At 45.0% G+C, this 15,732-nt stretch overlaps 1 protein-coding gene across 2 annotated transcripts in view; it reads left to right on the top strand.

The window, feature by feature from the left end:
- LOC147633243 (phosphomevalonate kinase, peroxisomal-like) overlaps positions 1–15,732 on the top strand; it is an 83,012-nt gene that overhangs the window by 44,271 nt on the left and 23,009 nt on the right. The gene's annotated exons all lie outside the window — the stretch shown is intronic.

Below are 15,732 nucleotides of genomic sequence, written 5' to 3'. Positions count from 1 at the left end.
AACATGATCAAGACCATGCAACGGCTGCCATGGTTTGCTTTGTCTTTGTCCATGCATTTATCTTTTGGACAACTGTTGGTGTGCCAAAATATCGACACACTACCACTGTTTCATGTACCAAGGGCTGCCACTTTCACTATGTAGTCAGGAACTTCAAAGTTCCATTCTGTACGTTCATGGGAGATGGCTTTATTTAGATGCAAGGATACTTGGGAACTCAATGTCACCTGCACCTGGGATCTCCATGGGTCAAATTAGGGTGTCATCAAACAGACTCCACAATGAAACTGGGAGAGAGAAGGCAGTCACCCGGGAGAGGTTGTAAGTGAGGAGCATGATATTCTTTCAGTTCCATTGTCTTTTCAGAGAGTGGTTTGGCCTCCTGGATGGGTCATATAATGTGAGGACCAAAGATGTGCAAGACATACAAAGACATAGAGATAGACTTATCAGAGGCGACATACAAAGACATAGAGATAGGCTTATCAGAGGCTAGAGAAGACAAGGAAACCATAGTCAGACAGTTTATACGTCATTCTTCCAGAACCTTGGCCAAGGCCAAGCTAGAGCAGCATGTGTCAAAGGAGACACATGTACCTTTTGATAAGAGTATGACAAGCCACAACGAGCCCTAGTCACAAACTCCTGACAAGTGCCCTTAGATCAAATAACAAATCAAGGATCTCTGAAACCACAGCCATTCAGAGGAGATCACAAGGGACAAGAGAATTAGAGACATGTTTATTAAGCCAAGCGAGGGATTGGCACACAGCTCTCTAAGGACAGATTCTCGTTTTGTAACCCCATTGTCTTGACAAAGAGCGAGCTCAAGAGCAGCATATGCAGAAAAGTCCTTTCATTTTATCTTTGTTATGCTAGCTATAAGGGATGCAGTGGGCATCCTCCATCTTTTTACTGATTGTATACATTTAGTACCACTTTGGTCTCATATGCCATCCTGGCCTTCTGCTGACATAACAAAGGCTTTTCTTCTTTTCTTCTCTTAAAAGACTACCATGGTTGGCCCTCTTCCTCTGTGCAATCAGCTGCTGAGGGTGACACATAGTGTTGGTATGCATGGATGGATGACATCTCAAAGCCTATCTACCCACATGATCACAAGTTTCCATACTAACCAAACAAGAGAAAAACAGAGCTATCAAGGATGATCTTTGGCAGCTTTACATCAAGACATTGATTCAACCTAATGCGCTTCCATCTAGAATGAGCCTATTAGAGACCGAATTCTCATGCTGAAAGAAGAGAGGGTAATGGAGATGCCTGGATACTTGGAGATTCACCTTTCACATGCGTTGATGATTTCAATGGAACAACTCATGTTTCATTGCAGAGGTTGCATGTAGAGATAGGCTGAAAGGTGGATCTCACAAGGGAACGCAGTGAGCTTCGGATATGCAAGTTGCTATACATTATACAGGAGGTGGAGACAGGAGATTGCTTTACGGCATTGTTCAGCATACTATGAGATTCAAGGTTGCTTTTATTGTTTGTTCAATGAAGGTTTTCGTCCTGTACGGAGAGTCTTCGCGTATGAGACCACAGATCTGTGGCCCTCTACATGCATGAGGGTTTAGGCGCAGGGAGCGATGCTTACATGTTTTACAGCCACAAGTCATTGGTTCAACCTGACACACTCCCAGCGAAAATGAGTGTATACGAAGGGGTTATTGAGATGCCTGGGTACAGGATTCACCTATCACATGCATTGAGGAGTTCAATGGGACAACTCCGTGTTTCGTCACATAGGTTGAGGTAGAGACTAGTGGAGAGGTGGATCTCACAGGGGGACTGTAACATACAGCAGAAGTATTTGTAATTAAGGATCCTGTCACACAAGTCTCACACACCCTTCTGTATCCTGAGTTTCGCGAGTTCAGCAATCCACTTTTATGACTTTGAACTCTAAGAGATTTAGAGAGAGAGATAAACTGTACACTGTATGGGGTCCTGAATTACCCACTGAAGGGCCCCCGATCCCGTTACCGGAATAGTATTTGCTTTATTACTTTGAAGAGACTGCCTTTGGATTGACGATAAGCCAAATGCAAGATCTCGGAGGACCAAGAGTCGGGCTGAACTGTACACGGCTGTAGAAGCACCAATGATGACCAATCTTGAGTCTATGCACTCTTCCCAATGGAATAAGGGCAGGCTGCAAATCTGAGGTTGAGGTATGGGCTGTTTGGGATTGTTCTAGGCTATGTATGAATGCTGAAATTGAATTAATGAATGCGGGTTACCTTCACCGAAGTGCTGTGGCAAAACGATGATGATATGTATGCTGAAAACTGCTTCTATGCAGACAACGCAAGGTCTCCTGATGGGCTGAATGTTGTATACTGATGCGTTTTGTTGATGAAGGCTGAATGCACATGCGTTGATGCTCCTAGCTGCTGATGGATGAAACACTGGCTGAAAACACTGAGGGCTGAAGCGCTCTAGATGCTGAATGGTCAATCGTTGATGCTCCTTAGGCTGAAGGCTCCAACGCTTGATGCGCATCATTGGACATGGTGTCATTTTGCCTGTGAGAGCGCAGTGGATCCTTCTTATGCAAGGAACCACACGCATTTGTAGTCTCAACCTCTATGCTCCTAATCATAGAGGTGAGAGGATTGTCTTTTGGAAATCTTTCACTACGTTGATGCCTCTTGCCGACCATTGGATTATTGGTGGGGATTTTAACATGGTTGAGATGCCAATGGATGAAAGAGGTGGACATGTGGGCTTGGTGCATCCTCTTGAAAGAGCGGCTTGGGAGAGGTTTATACTCTCCATTCATGGCAGAGATTGTTGGCATGAGGATGACATTTTGAGGAGACAATCCACTCATCTTTATTCATGGTCTAATAGGAGAAGGGATGCAGGATGTATTTATGCACTGTTAGGCAGATTTTATGTGGATGATTGGGTGCTCGACAAAGGGGGGCATACTTTTATTGCTACAGGCACCTCTAAATCAGATCATTGCCCAGTGGTTTTATGCACTAGAGATCCGAGTCGCCATGGATCAGCACATATGCATCCCTGATCATTTGTTTTCAGATGCAAAGCTATCACGTCGTATGCTTGATATTTGGAGATCTCATGATTTCTCGCAGGCTCGCAAAGCGTGGCCTCTGCTCTCTATGATAATAGCGACTTTTATCACACATGTTCCCTTTCTAAGAGGCAAGAGGTCTTGGAAAGGGCTATTAGACGTAAACTGGCTGCCTTATAGAAAGAGCACAAGAAACATCCTCATGCTCAATGGGTTGCAGATTCTTTATGTACTGTTAGGGCAGAACTTCATCACTCTCTTGAGCAGCATGTGGAGTGCCGTTACCATGCCCAGGAATCCTTTTGGACCCAGATGGGTGGCAGATGCAAGAAACATTTCTTTGCTACTGACGGCCCATCTCATACCAGAGATAGTGTCAGGCAGTTGCAAGATTCACATGGCACTCTTCACTTAGATCCTCTTATGGTTAGACAGATCGCCACTGATTTCTTTCACTAGCTTCTTAGTGCTGAGCCACACTCTGATTTGAGACATAGGGCACAGAGGAAGGTTTGGAATGCATTGCCACATTTGATCACTGAGGAGATGCGTGTCGTTCTGGATGCCCCTTTTTCTATGCAGGAGTTCAATCATGCTCTTCATGCCTTACCTCATTAAGTGTCTAGGGGAGGATGGTCTCTCCCCTGGTTTTTTTTCATTACTGTTCGGGTTGAGATTGGGGCTGAGACATGGTCACCATGAAACTCGTTTCGATGGCTTTGAAACTCGTTTCACGTTTCAGTGTTGAAACGTTTCATGTGCACATTGAAACCATATCGTTTCATGTGGGGAAAAAGGTTGTGATTTTGTGCGCTTTTTAGCTTTTATAATTCTTTCTCTTTCCTTCTTTCGTCCTATTTGTTCTTTTCTCTTCTCTTTTGTATGTCTTCTTTGTTTATTGATGATGAATATGCTAATATCATCTTATAACTATTGGCCAGCACCTTCACATCTTATGTATATGATTGTTTCGGTCCAACGTTTCATTGTCCACCTACCTCGTGTTGAAACATTTTGTTCCAAAATAAATTGTTTCAGCATCGTTTCGTTTGGATAGTGAAACATTTCGTGGTGACCTTGGGCTGAGATCACATCAGCTCTCCAAGAGATGTGGGACACAGGTTCTATGCCTTCTTCTCTCCCTGAGGGGCTTATCTACCTTATCCCTAAGAGTGGGGATAATACATTGATTGGCGAGTGGAGACCTATCACCTTACTTGGAACTGCATATAAGATTCTTGCTAAGGTAGTGAGCATTAGATTGCAGCCAATTTTGCAGGATGTCATTCATGATACCCATAATGGATTCTTACACCGAAGGAGCATCTTTGATAACATTTTCTCATTTTTGGAGGGCGTGGAATGGGCCAAAGCGAGCAATCAGCCCTTAGCCATTATGCTCTTTTTGAGAAGGCCTATGATAGAGTGGATTGGGATTTCCTTGAGGGTACTCTTAGCCATATGGGTTTCTCTCAGAGATGGATCAAGGGAGTTTCATGCATGTATCGCGATGCCCACAGTAATGTGCTCGCTTTCGGTGATAGAGGAGAGCGGTTTTAGATTTCTCGCTCAGTACGACAGGGTTGCCCTTTAGTCCCATTATTATATATCATAGTTGCAGAGGCCATGAGCATCTTCCTCCGCTCCACTGCTGGTATTTCTAGATTGAGGTTGCCTCTTTGTGGTCAAGAGGAGCTGGTTGACTCTGAGTTAGCTGATGACACAGCCATGTTCTTGGAGGCCTCACATATGCGTATGTTCCTTCTGGGTAGCAGTGGAAGAGTTTTGTTTGGCAGGAGGGGAACTCATTAATTGGCACAAATTTGTTGGTTTTTGGGTAAGTGACTCACCGAGAGTTGCTTGGGGTGCAGAGCTTGGTTTTACTTGGATCAGTAGAGGATGCACTACTAGATATTTGGGATGCCAGGCTGGGGTTGATAATTCTCCTGCACAGCAGTTTGCTTTGGTACTTATGAGTATTTGCAAGAAGCTTCTTCATTGGAGCTCCAGTAGATAAGATGTAGCCTCCAGAGCTTTGGTGGCTAATCAGGTATTGCTTGCCTCGGCTTGGTTTATCGCCTCTTGTTGGTGCTTCTCTCGTGCGTACATTGGTCAATTGCGGAGATTGATCCGCAATTTTCTTTGGGGTTTGGATGGCACCACAGACACTTGTGCCAAGGTAGCTTGGCTCAGAGTTATTCAGCCCAGACGAGAGAGGGGGCTGAATATTATTGATCCGGATGTTCAATGCAGGGCGTTGCTCTCCAAACTTGTGGTCAAAGGTTTCCTACCAGGCACTAAGCCTTGGAAGGATTTTTTCTTGTCTCAGATTTCCGGATGTACACCCCGTGTTGGGAGAGATTGGCTTCCCAGCACACGGTTTTTGTTCACAAAGGCTGATATCAGGGCACCATCTTCCCCTCTTATTGCAGCCATTGTTAGAGCATGGAGAAGCATGAGACCATTTTTGCGACAAAAGCTTCCTAGGTGTTTGGATGAGGCTGACAGACAACCTATTATGTGGAATGAGTTCATCAAGGATGAGGTTGGTTGGCCACTTGGTGCATCTCGTTACATGCAGTGGTCAAGATGGGAGAGATGCGCATACACAGTAACTCAAGGTTGCATAAGTATGATGTACCTTATTATAAGGTACGTTTTAGTGTACAGTACGGCACTGTACCGTATTGTATGGATCTGTACGTGGCAAGTCCCCCCCCCCCCCCCCAACTAACCTTTGGCCCAAGATCCACTTGTAGTTATCGATTTTTCACCGCCCATAGGCACCCGCTTGTAGCTGCTTATTTATCCACCTATAGGCGATGCCACCGAGGAAGCACCAAGGGGGGTTTTGAACCCAAGACCTCTTGGTTCTAGGCAAACACCTTCACCACTTGAGCTATCACCTCATTGGCAAGTACGTGGCAGTTTTTAAAAACATTTTGGGCCAAAAAAACCCCTAGGCTGGCCACCGTCGCCGATTTTAGCTAACTTATGCAAAGTGCGAACATAGCCATTGTTCTCATTGATATAGACATTGCAGCGAGAGATGATGATGATGTGGTGCCAGCTGCTGCGGTCACCGCCATTGTAGAGCCAGAGCTGAGAGTATGATAGCGAAGGATACATGTTGACAGATGGAGCTCTCATTTTGGTAATTGTGTTGTTGTTGAATGTTCAGAAATGAATTGTTTTTTCATTCATTTTTCTGTATATATATGTACACCGTATAGTATATTTTTTATGTTTTTACGGACCTTACGTATTTAACGTAGCTCAAAATCTGAACCTGTACCCGAATGCGTACCTTACTGTACCTTTTCACCTTGACACAGTTCTTTCTTGGAAGACCCTTAAGAGTCTTTTGGAGGATTGGAGAGTTGCATCCATTCAGCATCTTAGGGCCTCTCGCATATGTATTGATTAGATTGATGCAGCTATATTGCATGAGTGGCTCTCTAGGACCTTTCATGGAGACTATCATTCGAGTTGGCTGGGAGTCTTTTTAAGGATAGGCATACCTCAGCAGGTCATTGCTCTCCCGGGCCAGGAGGCTATAGATTGCATCGTTTATTCTATCATGCCTGGACAGAGATTGAGAAGATGTAGCATGGAGGGGATCATCCCAGATACTAGGCTTAGTCCAGTGAGGATTGTTGGTCATTCGGGGAAGCACTGGTTCATTGAACCTTCTCCTCATATAGTGACTCATGGCTCTTGGTGTTTGTGGCTATATGGTGGCAGTCCTATCAGATATCTTTAGTGGGATCTAGGAGAGTGGGAGTGGATTGATGCCTTCGATCCATTGAAAAGCCTTCCCTTTTTCAGTTTCACGGTCCAGAATGCTAGGCTTCTCCTCCCTACACAAATGCATAGGATCCCTACTCTCAGGCCTCATTGGGAGAGTTATGATATCTCTCCAATGATACAACACAGATATTGGCATAGGCTTTGGCATTCATACAGAAGGAGTTAGATCTCTCATTTCTTTTGTTAAAAGGTTTAGGACTAGTTCAAATTTGAAGATTAATGCTTAATGAGAGTCTTAAACCCATGCACATACTTCTCCCTCATGCAAGATACACATTAGATAAAGAGAAACCTAATCTATTGATGTATTCACATGCATGACTTAGTTATAATGGAATAGAGATACTCAATTGTCTGCGTTTATATCCGTGGCTGCCACATCGCCTTTCACCAGCTTGGATTCACCATACACGGCCGTAGAGATTAGAGATGAGAAGAGAGAAAAACATCATCTCATTGCATTGAATTAGAAGAGCATTGCTCATACAATAGTGTAGATGGGGAGAGAGAAGAGCTTGCACCTCTATGAACAAGAGGGAGAGCTAGTCTCAAGAGAGCTCAAGCATGAGTTTAGCCCAGTGTGTGTGTGAGCTCTGAAATGAGCCACTATTTATACTAAAACTCCTAAAACTCCCAAAACTTCCCATGTGGGATTATTTTCAAGCCCACTCCCACACTCACCTACAACTTGGAACTCTCTACAAGAGCCCTAAATAAGAATGTCAAGTCTCTTGTTTTCCTGCTTCCATCTTTGTGTTGCATCCTTGCCTTGATCACCACTCGTCACGCAACATTCCCCCCTTCCTATTTTGCGCATGTCCTCGAGTGCGTATGCATGTATTCCAGTTTGAAAAAGAGGTGAAGCCAGCACAGTGCGGGAAGATTTAATGGATCAGAGTAGAAGGCACTGAAGAACAGAGAATCGGCCTAGAGGTGTGACTTCGGGTTCTCTGTGTAGCCTTTCCATTAGATACGTGATTCAGTCAAGTCATCTTTCACCGTAGCTGCTGAAGGTAAAGGTTGGAAGTGCTGTTGCCGGGATCTTTTTGAGGGAGATCCTTGAGTTCACTATGTATTCTTATTTCGTTGGTGCCCATGTCTCAGGGCTGTTGAGACACTGCTATGTTTGATATATTTGAAGAATCCAGAGAGATCGGCTTGTGTCAATTATGAGTGGATACAAAGACTTTCATTTTCAAGTTTTGTCGTAATATGATGTTGCTTGATTGAGTTGATGGAGATAGACCACTGGGGTGTGTTGGATTAGTGTCAGGGGTGTTGATTCTGAGTTAGTTCTGACAATCAGAATGAGTTGAGGAGGTACAGGGTCTGTTTGGTGTCAGCTGACCTTCAGATTGTTAGCTGATGATGTAAAGGGCTTGCCTTGACTTCTTTGTGTTTGCGAAAAGTGTTTGTGGGACTTCGCTGACAAGAAGAGTGGTCAGCTGACAATAGACAGATGGGTAGCGGGCTTAGTGTAGATCTAGAGTCAGCTGTGAGTACCTGGTGTCAGCAGAGTGTTCTTGGTGATAGATCCTTGCTTGGCTTGAATGTTTTGTGGGTCTAGAGGTGTCAACTGACATAGAAGAGAGGAAACTGATGTCAGCTAAATTAGACTAGTGGGTTTTAAGAGGACAATCCATTCGGAGGGAGTTGTGGATCAGCTGCAGGCAACTGGAAGCTATTATTGTGATATCTTGACCAGACAAGTGTTTCTTGAGGACTTGAGGACATCAGCGGACAAGTGAGACGAAGTTTCTGCTCCAGATGAGTCTTCTGAGTCGGTTAACTCTTTCTGTCAGCCGATTCTGTGTGAGAATTCTGAGGCAGAATCTAGTTTGGTTCAGTCAGTAGAGGGGTCAAAAGAGGGTCGGACTCGGCAGAGGGTCCAGGGAGACCCTGGGGACGTGGATGTGAAGTCAGTTGGCAGTTTGAGGACATTTTGGAAGTCTGCAAGACAGTTTTTTGCTTGGGGACAAGAGGAGGATTTCGGAGGCAGAATCCAGTAGTTCTGTGTCAGCTGGGAGTGGACATGTTTAGCTGGGTGTTAGTTGGAGTTAGGAGAGGCTCTGAGGGTTTTTGTTCAAAGTTGTGGAGGTTAAACCTGACCTGAAAGGACAGTTGGAGGAGGCAGTTGGGCGAGATAGGGAGGTTGGGAGGGTTTTGAAGAGTTTTGAAGTGTCCCATTCAATCAGCTGGAGGGCTGGGGACATTTGTAGGTCTGGTTGGAGCCCTTGGAGCTGGGATTCTAGCATCTTCCAGTTTTGATCCCTTTACTTTTCTTCCTTGTGGTGTGCCTGCTGGTGGTGTATAGAGGCCATCACCTAGAGCTCACACAACATGTTGCTAACCGTGAGAATGAGTGGTCTTAGGACATCATGGAGTTTGTCACATGCATGAGGAAGAAAACACAAAGTGTTGGAGTGAAGATGAAGATAGTAACACACACACACACATGCAATAAGTAAACACAGATAGAGAGAAGCACAACAAGTGAAGTGGCTTGATAAGGTCACTTACACACACTCAAGGGAAAAAATCTCCTAAGGAGGGGAAAAGTGCCCCAGTCCATTATTAGCCTAGGCCCTACATCTACACATCACTACTGTATTAATGGCTACAAATCCTTATTATAGTGATGATGTGAACATGTATAGGGATCATGTCCCTGATCAATCTCCAAATGGCAATAAGTCCAAATCTTTGTGAAAAGCTTCAAACTTCTCTCATAAGAGAGCCTTCGTGAACACATTTGTCACATTGTGGTGTGTAGAGACATAAGCGAGGCTAATCGCTCCTGCAATGAGCCTCTCCCCAACATAATGATAATGCATCTTAATATCCTTTGTGCAAGCGTGAAATACGCTCAACAAGTAATGCACTATGTCAGTCAAGATGGAGGTGGGGGATTGCTGTCCAACACCAACATTTGCGAAAAGGCATCTGAGCCATACACACTCCACAATCGCTATTAAAGTTGCCGTGTACTCAGTTTCATAGCTCGAAGTGGCACCGTCCAATAGCATAGAATAGGAGTAGGGACTGAGTGCCTTGTAAGTATCGGAATACTCGCTTGGCAGCCTGCCAATGCTTACTTCTGGGACTATGTATAAACTTGCTCAATTAGGAGATCCCAAACTAAATGGCTGGCCTCATATTGCATAGATAGATGAGGCACCCAATAAAGTGATGCATCAAACGGTTCACCTGCAACCTAGAGGCTGAGCGTAACCCTTGTCTCTACTGGTCTGGCAATAGACTTATAGTCTTCCAGATTAAACTGTGTAAGCAGTCCTTGTATGTACTTTGATTGCAACATCACAATATCAACATCACGATACCATCATCATGTTGTATAATTTTTTATTTATTTTTCCGACTGGCCTTAGGCCAAAGATCCTCCCATAGTTACCGTTTTTCACTATTCATAGGTACTTTTTCCCTGTAGAGGATGCCGCCGAGAGGGTGCACCTAGTGGGGGTTTGAACCCAGGTCCTCCCAATTCCAAGACAAGCACTTCACCACTCGAGCTACCACCTCATTGGCCATGCAACATGAATTTTATCCCCAAATAATAGTGCAACGGGTGCACCTAGTGGGGGTTTGAACCACCCAGGTCCTCCCAGTCCCAAGACAAACACTTCACCACTTGAGCTACCACCTCATTGGCCATGAGGCACAAATTTTATGCCCAAATCTGTCGCCTCAAATGACACATGGAATTTAGCCTTGAAGGCTGAAATCTCCTCCTCATTAGGACCCGTGAGTAGCATGTCAACAAATAATTCTAACCCTCTTTACATAGAGGGTACTTTTAGTTGGACTATTGCAAAAACCATTTGCAGCCCAGTATGTATTTATCTTCTCATATCATGCTCTGGGAGCCTACTTAAGGCCATATAAAGAATTTCTGAACCTGCATACTTTAGACTCCTGCCCCTTCTCAACAAAACCATGAGGCTGAGATACATAAACCTCCTTATGCAAATCACCATTCAAGAATTTCTTAACGTGCATACTTTAGACTCTTGTCCCTTCTCAACAAAACCACGAGGCATGAGATACATAAACCTTCTCATGCAAATCATCATTCAAGAAGGCAATCCTGATATCCAAGTGATGTACATTCCAACCATGATGCATTGCTAATGCAATAAATACACCTGATTGTAGTCATACGAGACGTGGGAGCAAAGGTCTCATCATAATCTATGTCCTTGTCTTGAGCATAACCCTTTACAACAAGCCTTGCCTTGTAGCGGTCAACGCTACCATCAGCTTTATGCTTAAGTTTATAAACCCATTTCATACCAATGGCCTTTTTACCCTAAGATAAATGTGCCAAATACCAAGTGTCATTGAGTCGTACTCATCTCCGACTTTTTCTTTTTAGCACTTGGTGCTAATGCATTAGCCACAGCCATGTCTGACTCTTTTTTCTTTTCCTTCTCTAGCCTTTTTCTACATTCATTGATATAATGGTCTTTCTTTCGACAATAGTTGCATTTGTCTTTCTTCTTACGCTTATCACCCCACTTTTTGACATCCTTGCCAGAAGGATGACATGATTTTACCTTGGGCTTGTAGCCGCCCTAAGAAAAGGATTTGGCTTTACCTTTTTGATTAGTAGCAAATGCATGATCTCCCACATGCATGCTAGTTTGGTTTTGTTGGGAGTGCTCTTCTTGCAAGTGTATTGCAACCAACTCGTCAAAAGTAAGGGCATTGGGGTTCCCTTCATCACATGAGCCGAAGTGTGGATGCAAGACCCTGGTATTCAATAAAGCTATGAGAACAGTAGACAATTATGAACTTTCCGGATAGGCCTCATCAATACATGCAAGCTGCGGACCACAAAGGCTGGTTTCATTCAGAAAGCTAGATATCTCTATAGACACCTATCCCATGCCATATGAATTGCTATTGTTCAAGTGCTTTGTGGATCTCCGCAAATCCTTTGACTCTGTGCCTCGGTCTCACTTGTTGGGATGCCTGCAAGCACTCAAGCTTCCACTAGACATGATATGGGCCGTGGTGGCTTCATATGAGGTAGTGACTAACAGAGTATGCATATCACGGAGGATTTGTTGGGGATATTTGCTACACTTTTAGGGCCAAACAGGGTTGCCTGCTCTCTCCCCTCTCCCACACTATATATTGGTGAGAGAGAGGGATTGCAGAGACATTTGGAGGTTTTGTGACGAGAGAGACCTCACTGTGAATCTCAGCAAAAACCAAGGTCATGGTCTTTAACACATCATATTGGGTTACATCTAGCCCATCTTTCTCATTCAGGGAGCCCAAGTGGAGATTGTCTCATCTCATGTGTACTTAGGGTTACTTTTACAGGTCCGATTTTCTCCATGAGACCAGTTGTCGATGCATGCTCGGCGAGAGGATATGCATCCCTACCCTGTCTGGAGAGGCGGTTTTCGAGGTCCAATTCCAAGAACCCCGCACCAAATGTTGGCTATTTAATACCTTGGTGCGCCTAACAACGATGTATTGGGCCCCTTTCTTTGGACTAGATCTCAGCGAGGCAACTTGGAAGAGCATAGGGAGACTCCAGGTGATGATGCTTTCATGGATGATAAGGAGTAAGCCATCTATGCCACGTGATTTTGCTAGCAGCGTTTGGAGCTGCCCTTTTGGTCATAGATGCCCGCTTTCAGAACATCACTTATGCTCATCATTTATACACACTTGATAGTAAGCACCTCCCGACATTGGTGCTTGAGTTGTCGATGCAGTTTGATCAGGATGGACATGACAGATCATGGTACTCTAAGGTGGTTGATTGGTTTGATGGGCACGGCTTTGAGATGGACCACTTTTCTCCCTTCTAGTACAGCTTGGATTCTTCGCTTTTGGATCTCTCACGGAAAGAGATCAACCGTCTCATTTGGCTAGACTTGCTTGAGCTCCACACGAGCACGACATGGGTGTCCCACCGGCGCTCACCATGAAACGTCAGTTTAACAGAGCATTTTTTGGGATTTTGTAGGGATGGGGTCATTGAGGACCCAGTTACTTATAGATGCACATGCTACATGCCATATGCAGATAGCAATTGGTCAGATGAGGGTAATCGCCTTAGGGTTGAGTCTGGCAGAGCCAAGGGTATCCCATGAGATGCACCTATATGCAGATAGCAATTGGTCAGATGAGGGTAATCGCCTTAGGGTTGAGTCTGGCAGAGCCGAGGGTATCCCATGAGATGCACCTATATGCAGAGTATGCACCAGTGGTGAGGTGGGCACTATTTGTTCAGATGCCCACCCTACTATGAGATCCGAGGGAGATTTCATTATGTCTTCCGGGATGGATTCGGCCCCCTTTCACGGATCATGTAGTATGAGGACCAGAGATGTTTGTATGAGGTCCAGTAGTTAGTGATGCTTTGCCATCATGCTGAGGCAGCATTCCGAGAGACGGAGCTAGCGTGGTGCCTCCCAAACCTCCATCACAGATTTCTTTGGGTCAAAGGCCTGGCCAGAGCAGTGGCAAAAGCAATAGCAGGACTAGCCAGGTCCATGACAGCCTACACAGATGCGTGATCCTTTTGTCCCACATACACGGGGTGTCACTAGTGAGAGTGAACAGGATCCCTTTTGAGAGCTAGACGCCTTAGATCTCAGAGGCCTCATTCTTCCACTTGGCAGAGCTGCTGATCCAATATATTCTTTGATGACATGGTGAGCTTCCATCAGAGAAGAGAGATGCTATGGCTGCTTTGGGTTCTATTCTAGAGGAATATCAATTTTAAATAATTTGGAAAAAATCTCATATTTTGGAAATTTATCACTCCATTTATTTATTATTATTATTTTTTTCAGAAAGGAGACTTCTATTAAGTATGAAAAATTTTTACAAAATGGAGATTTCACACCAAAAAAGGTGGAGATCTCAACCAATCAGGAGCCGTGTGCTGCCAATAGGGTCCCGAATGAGAGGACGTGAAAAAGATACCAATGTCCCACTCTCATAAACTGGCCGCGCTTCCTCTTTGCAGCCCTCGAAGATCCCTGGATTCTAGCCCAGGTAGCCATGATGGTGTGAATAATATCACTCCAAATCCTGCAAAGACACTGAGAAACAAGAACGGGAGTACCCTCAATGGCCTCGGTGCATCTAGCCTTCCAGATATTCCAGGCTGAGATGCTAGCAATAATCTCCCAAGAACCGTCTAACCTCTGTGCTGGAGGGACTGTAACGTGCGGAAGCTCTGGGTAGTCTTCTTTCAGCCCTAAACACTCTTGGAAACCTTCTGATGCAAAACGCACCATCTGATGCAAAAACGCAGGTAGAGAGAGAGTAGAGAGAGAGAGTGAGAAGTGCTGGAATTTCAGTATATACTATGTACAAAAAAGGTACAGATCTTTACAGCCATAGGCTGCCTTCATAAAAAGGTTCCTAACCCTAAATTCTGTCCACTATGGGACCTCTAAGTGACCCACACCCGTAGTGGGTGGAATGATCCATGCTATGAGCACTTGATGCCTTTTATAGGCTTCTTGGACAAGGTAGGAGCTGGCCGACTGCTGGTCGGCCAGTTCTGAATTTATTAAAATGCTTTTTTCCCTCAGCCGACTTGGGTATCTTGTCTTGCCTTCATGCGCCTTGCTTCCTGGTTCTGCCGACAGCTTTTGTCCTCAGCCGACTGCTCCCTGGTGCTTCTCCAAGTCCAACCTGTCCACTACTGCATCTTGTGCTCCACAGTCTGACTCTATCTGGTTCCTAGTCTTTATCTGCTTGCCTCTTCTGGATCTAGCCCTAGAAATGTCCATGGCATTTGTGATGCACATGACATCCCCCTCTGCTAAACTTGATGACGGGAATCCACCCTGCTCTTGGATGACTGTCATCATCCCAATCCTGTTCCGAAGTCCCTCTGTCATCATCCATCCCTGGCAAACCTTTTTCTCTGAAAATCCGGTCTGTTCTCCAAACCACTCTGTCTCTGATGAAGATCTATGCATCTGGTCTTCCTCTAGTCCACAATCCATTCCTGCCCTGACTCTGAACACCGTCTTGGTCTTCGTTCCTGGAACTGAGTCTGGCACTCTCACATCACCCTTGGAGGATCAACCTCCCTTGGGACCGTTCCCTTAGAACCCATCTGGCTCACGGAACTGTCATCCCCATCTGGCACTGTGGAACACCACCAACAAACCTCCTGGGAGTTCTTCCCGATCTGTGTTCCCGTGTACTTTCCTGTACCTTGGACCTGTACACCATCATCTGGGCTTCGAATCCGTGTACTTTCCTGTACCTTGGACCTGTACACCATCATATGGGACTGAATCAGTGATTAGCTTGGCTGAGCCTGATGCTCTGATACCAATGTAACGTGCGGAAGCTCTGGGTAGTCTTCTTTCAGCCCTAAACACTCTTGGAAACCTTCTGATGCAAAACGCACCATCTGATGCAAAAACGCAGGTAGAGAGAGAGTAGAGAGAGAGAGTGAGAAGTGCTGGAATTTCAGTATATACTATGTACAAAAAAGGTACAGATCTTTACAGCCATAGGCTGCCTTCATAAAAAGGTTCCTAACCCTAAATTCTGTCCACTATGGGACCTCTAAGTGACCCACACCCGTAGTGGGTGGAATGATCCATGCTATGAGCACTTGATGCCTTTTATAGGCTTCTTGGACAAGGTAGGAGCTGGCCGACTGCTGGTCGGCCAGTTCTGAATTTATTAAAATGCTTTTTTCCCTCAGCCGACTTGGGTATCTTGTCTTGCCTTCATGCGCCTTGCTTCCTGGTTCTGCCGACAGCTTTTGTCCTCAGCCGACTGCTCCCTGGTGCTTCTCCAAGTCCAACCTGTCCACTACTGCATCTTGTGCTCCACAGTCTGAC

Source organism: Cibotium barometz, chromosome 12 (assembly GCF_041138505.1).
Source record: "Cibotium barometz isolate CiBa-2024 chromosome 12, ASM4113850v1, whole genome shotgun sequence".
NCBI classification, from domain to species: domain Eukaryota; kingdom Viridiplantae; phylum Streptophyta; class Polypodiopsida; order Cyatheales; family Cibotiaceae; genus Cibotium; species Cibotium barometz.
This window is presented reverse-complemented; position numbering and strand designations above follow the sequence as displayed.